The sequence below is a fragment of the Cibotium barometz genome, chromosome 66 (genome assembly GCF_041138505.1).
Source record: "Cibotium barometz isolate CiBa-2024 chromosome 66, ASM4113850v1, whole genome shotgun sequence".
In the NCBI taxonomy this organism is placed as follows: Eukaryota; Viridiplantae; Streptophyta; class Polypodiopsida; order Cyatheales; family Cibotiaceae; genus Cibotium; species Cibotium barometz.
In genome coordinates, this window is record NC_141111.1 from 11241132 (window position 1) to 11247378 (window position 6247).

Consider the following 6247-nt stretch of genomic DNA (forward strand, 5'->3'; position numbering starts at 1 on the left):
CCATGGTGCAAGGCTTGTTCACCAAGTATTAAAAGGCCTAATGGTCCACGAAGAATACAAATTTGTTGGCCAATAGGTAATGTCGATACTTCTTAACAGCGTAAACCATGGCCAACCCCTCTTGCATTCTGTGGTGGTGTAATTCACCTTTGCATCATTCAATTGACGACTAGCGAAACATTATGGATAGTCCAATTTGAACTCGCCGGACTGTGCTAGTACGCATCCGATAGAAAAGTTCGATGCATCAATATGCACATGAAATATGAGGTCTCAATTGGTCCCAATTGGGGGGGGGTCTTAGAATTGGCGTGCTAGCCAATGCCTACTTTAATAAATCATATGCTTCCTGGCATTCCTCAAACCATTCAAAGACAATGAGTAACTTGTACAATGGCTAGGCGATTTCAATATAGAAGATTATGAAGTGGTGGTAATACCCAACGTGGCCCATAAATCTTTGCACACCTTTGTAATTAGTGGGTGGTGGCAGCTCCAAGATCAACTTGACCTTGCTATCATCCGCCGTGGATATACCATTCTTTGAGATAACGCGTCCCAATATCACACCATGTTTGACCCAAAATTGGAACTTTAAAGGGTTTAGGGATATACGATACAATTAACATCGCTCAAACACCTTCCTTAAGCAAGCTAGATGGTCTACCCATCGAGAGTGTGAACACAGATCATCAATGAATACCTCCAACCACTTCTGCAAGTACTATTTGAAAGCTGTGCACATCAATTGTGGAATGTTGCTGGGGCATTAGTGAGATCGAAGGGCATGACTTTGTATGCAAACATCCCTCCACACTGTATTGAAAGCTGTCTTATGCTGGTCCTCTGGTGCTATCGACACTTGATTGTAGCCTGAAAATCCGTCCAAGAAGCTGTAAGCTTCTTTACTAGAGCCACTCTCTCCAAAACATGTTCCGTATAGGGCAATGGATAATGGTCTTTCCTAGTAGCCGCGTTGACCTTTTTAACATCGACACATACCCTAAGTTTCCCATTCTTTTTTGGCACTATTTTATGATTGGTGACAACCAATTCTATGTTCTATCTCATAGATGAAATCCGCAACAATGAGTTTATCGATTTCCTCCTTTACAATTGCCACATACTTAAGATTCATCTGGTATGGTTTCTGCTTGGTTGGTCTTGATCCTTCCATGATTGGGATCGTACGCTGCACCACCTCAGGTGGTATACCCTTCATCTCCTTGTAATTCTAGGTGAAACAATCCTTGAATTCCTTAAGGAGGGTAACGAGCTCATTTTCTTCAACTGAACTCAAGTCCTTAGCAATATATACGAGTCTAGATTCCTCCCATGGTCCCGCAATATCAACTTCCTTAACTTTAGCCGAGCCATTGTATGATGTGGACAACCCATCTTCCTTAACCCTTTTTGTCAGATCACTTTTCGTTCATCATAGTGTAGGTTTTGAAGTGGTCTGGTACTGAAAGCAAGTCTGGTTTATCCTCATTCTCACTTTTGTTTTAGCCATGACTTTTCTGGCCTCTTGCTCGGCTTCTACCAGAGATTTGTTCCATTTTCGATCCCCAGCTTTTGTAAGCTTAGGTGTTTCTGGCTCTTGAAGGATGACTTTCTCCTTATGTTTCCCCTCTAGTGATATCTTATTCAATTCCTCACCCCAATCCTTAGAAAATTCATCGTGTACCTTAGTGGCTTCGAGGTATCTCAATCACTCGGCATCCATGGGTTTTCTTCATAATAGGGCATTTTGTTAAGCAATATATCGTTTCTATTTTCGCAATCTTCTAAGATGTTGAGCGTTGGTATGGACTTGTGAGCCAGTCCCTTCTATGCTAGAGGCCTCCTCTTCTGATTCTTCATAAATGGTTTGCCCAATTAGCCATACAAACAGAGGTCGTGGGGGTGGGAACAGTTTGCAGATTCCACATATTGGGTCCCTCTGGGTTGCATCACATCTATGGTAGCTAGCACATGCATCCAGTTTTCACTCAAATCCGGAGGAGAAAGTGATGCATACATTTCCATTTCCTCTTTCTCTTTCGAATTTTCCATCGAAGGCTGACATATTTGTACAGATGTGGTCTGCTCCATTGTGACCGAATCATTACCGAATAGTTACCGCATAGTTTCCCTCTTCCATGGGGTGTGGTGTGCTGTCCATGTTCTCAGATCTATCTTTAAAATTTGCGAATCCCTACGTACATACACATGATCTAATGCCCAATCGTGCACCAATTTGGATTCCCTCATGAAGGGTCTCCCCAATATTATGTCATATGAGTTTGGTTGACGCAGGAAGTCCATTACCACAAATGTATGATGGTAGCGAAACGTAAAGAGTTTGAGTTTTACATTCTCCAAAAGTCCAATGGGTCTTGAAGATGTTCCATCTGCCATTTTAACGATTAGATCTGCTCTTTTTAGATCGAGTTTTCCCCAATTTTTCCAACAACGTTTTGTGATAATGCTAACCCCCGCCCCACCATCCAGGATAGCCAGTGCTTGGTACCCATCATGATGAATCGGGATTGTAGCATTTGTGTCATCACTTTCGTAATAACATCCCAATTGATAAATTGGTATCTTAACAACTTTGGTTTCCCTTGTGTGTTTTAGGGTTCTTTCTGCCAGAGGTGGCAGAACATCCTCTGTAGTGTCGGTTGGCCTTAGTCTGTGCCTTCTACCCATTCCTTTATGTCTATCCATAGGGTTGGTGAACTACGTAGCAGTTGCCCCAATGGCACTTGCACAGACATGCATAGTATAGCCGGCGAGATTTCCTATGTCTCTGGCGATTGAGGGTTCCCTCCATGTGTGTGTCTCATATCCATCCCTAGGGAAGGAATGGATGGACTCACCCTATGCATTTTCCTCAAACATCCTAGACATTGTGTTTGCTTGAGATCCCTCTTCCGTTTCTTCTGGAATTGGAGTAGGTACGTCCCATTCTCTTTCCCTTGTTGGCTCGTTTCTTGGATACGTTGCATCCTTGACCCAGTTAGCCCTTAGCTTGGCTTCATGAAGCCATTAACATTCTTCTACTAAGGCCTTGGCATCTTTGAGCTTCCTTATCTCCTCTTCGGCATTTGGGTACTCACCAACTCCTCTTCGGCATTTGGGTACTCACCAACTCCTTTAGGGGTTGATGGTCTTTCCCTTTACTCCTCTAGGTCAGGCTCTTTGTGGTTTATCTCTTGATCCCCTTCTTCTCTTGATTGGGTGGATCTGGTGTCGATCGTATCTTCTTCGGATCCATCTTCCTAGTGTCATCTTTACCCACTTTTTTCACTCTTCTCCTTCGGCCAGTTCTGGAAATGGTTGCATTTGCTCGGTTCTTCCCTTTGTCCCCCAATTGTGCCTGGGCTCATGTCAGGACATTGAGTGGTGTGATATTTCCAAGTTGCACACTAATGGTTCGGATGGTGGTGTGATTAGAAGTGGAAGTCGAACCACTTGCGCAGTATGGAAAATCCTTGATCAAATGATAAATACAACATTTAGTACAAGTAAGTACTGTCATGTCATTGGGCAGAGCAATCAATTGTTGGGGTTGGTGTGTATGAACCACATTCTTGTTTGGGCACTCAGCGATTTGATATACGGCCCACCACAGCTAAAACATTGTAGCGGTCCTCTCGTCATGTTTGAGTTCATTTCCTTACCCTTCCACTGTACCGTGGTTTGAAACACAGGTACTGGCGTGTTATTCTATAGGACATAGAATTCAGGTGCGATCTCTATAGCTTCCTCATAGTATTCTCCACTAAGTTCTACTTCACGTACCATATCAATATCTTCTGATGGCTCTTCAATTAATACTTGGTTGATTTTAGCCTGTGGTGGTTGTGGTGGTAGAATAGGTGGTGGTAGAGGTGAAGTGTCCTGTACCCAAAACATCCCCCTAGGCAAATAGGAAGAGTTGGGTTGTCCTGCAGCTGTCTCTACAGTGATTTGCACAGGTGGTGCTGGTAAGGCCAATGGAGCTCTAGGTGCCAGCAGCTGTGTACCTATTTGGAACCTTGGATATCTGCACATTGAATTGTCATGATTCCCTAATTTTACATAGTGAGTAGTGGCCTTGCTCTTAACTATGGACATTCGGTGGTAGTGTGATTCAATCTGCACATGGAGCACCACACCAATTCCCTACCGCCGGGGGGGGGGGGGGGGGGGGGTAAAAGATGGTTACACCCATGCCCAAATATTTCTCTTCCCTCCTTTACCTTCAATTTCACTAGTATTACATTACTGAGCTTATCCACAGTCATGTTTCCGACTTGCTTGCTTTGAGTTCCAATATCTTGGTGACTCGAAACACGCGAAGTAGTTGTTGCTGAAGATATTTTGACATCTTCTGATTGCGGCAATTCCAGCATATTATCTTCATATTCAACTGCCAGTTTGCAACATGCACCTAGAGTGGCCGGTTGGGCTAGTACCAGATAATCATGCACCTTGTGGTCTCTAACTCCTCTCCGGATGGGCTAGTACCAGATAATCATGCACCTTGTGGTCTCTAACTCCTCTCCGGAAGCAAGGCAATAACTGAATCGTCAGTTAGTCTCTCCCATAGTTTGCACCTTGAATTTAAGTGCTTTGACACATAGTCTCTCTTTGACTCCATTTCCTTTTGTTTGATATTGTGCAGCTATGCCATAGGGCTCCATTTGTCACCACTTTTGGCATAGCTGGGCACAAACACATTCTTGATTTGTGTGAAGGTAACCTTATCCTCGGGTTTGAGAGTTCGGAACCACTGATGTGCTTTCTCTTCTAGGTCAGTGTGAGAAAGCATGAATCATTGTCACATCACTGACTGGCCCCCGCAGGTTTTGCATGTGGATTCAAAAATCTCTACATGAATAAGATCCCCATCCCCAGAGAATTTTTGAACGAGCTTAGAAATGATATGTGGCTTCATTTGAGAGGGTCGGGATTCTAGAGCAGTGCCTAGTTCCTTGACCATTCCTTGGCCCATTTCTGCGGCCATATTCAACAGATCCGTCCTTGTGGTTCCATTAAGATCAATGATTGGATCCACCCTTAGTCTTTGAGGAATTGCTTCCCCCCTACCTAGACCTCATCCTCTTCCTGTGTTGGCTCTTCTAGGCATATTCGGTCCATGGGATGGTCCTGCCAACTGCACTTTGGAATGGCTCATCATCATTAGTTGCCTCTATATGCCTTTGTAGAATTAAGAGTTCCATGTCCTGTAGGAACATAGGATGATTGATCATCTGCTCGATGTCCTTTTTGGTGTAGAGACGGTTCTCCACTTTGCCCGTCGCTCTTGCTAGGTTATCGTCTTCTTCTAGGGTTACAAACCCTTCCTCTGCTTTGGGCTCTTCGTTTATGGGTTCTAAGTTTGGAATTTATCCCTCACTTCTTTCCATGACTGTTTTCGGCTCCTTACCCTGTGATTGGAGTAAGTTTACACTTCCTATCTCCTTTTGTTCAGCTCTCGCCCTTTGAGTATCGAGCTCTTATTTCCTTAAGATCAACTCTTGTAGCTGTCATTCCATCTCGATCCTTTTTAGATCTAACTCTACTTTCTCTGAGGTTGGGAAGAATACTTGACCCGGCCTGGCTGCACTTTCCATGTCTCTTCTCATTCGGGGGTGCCGGTGTTTGACAGCCTCGAATTTGATGTTTGGATGGGCACTTCTTGCCTTGGACCACGTCCAGCGTTGGTTGACAGACCCATGCCTACAGATTACGCTTGTTTATCATGGCTGGTTTGGAGACCAAAAAATCCTCGGGCGATATCAATGATACCACTGGATCTAGTTGGGGAGGGTGGTTTCTCCTCTTCCCCAAACCCAAAGTATTGCAGCCCTTCTTCCAACTGTTCTCTACAATCTCATAGCCTCAAAAACAGGTCGATAGAATCTAATCAAAACTTAATTGGGAGAGAAAAATAGCTTATCAAATCATACATACATGCACTTAAGGTCTGGCAAGCTCATCGGAGACGACCTTACACACCTGACGATAGTGCATCAAATCACCCAAGATCTTTCTATCAAAAAAGTGTGGGTTCAGGCCACTCAAGTAAGCACTCAGTTAAGTGTCTTAAGGAATCTGACCACCGTTGATGAATGGTCAACCACAGTTTAAATCTTCCACCACTCCATTCTTACCTAATCCTCCTACTACCACCTCCAAGGCACTCACAGTGGTAGTAGGATTCAAGCAAACTCTCCCTCTTAGCTCCTCTTCCACCTCTAGCCAAGAGTACCTCTCG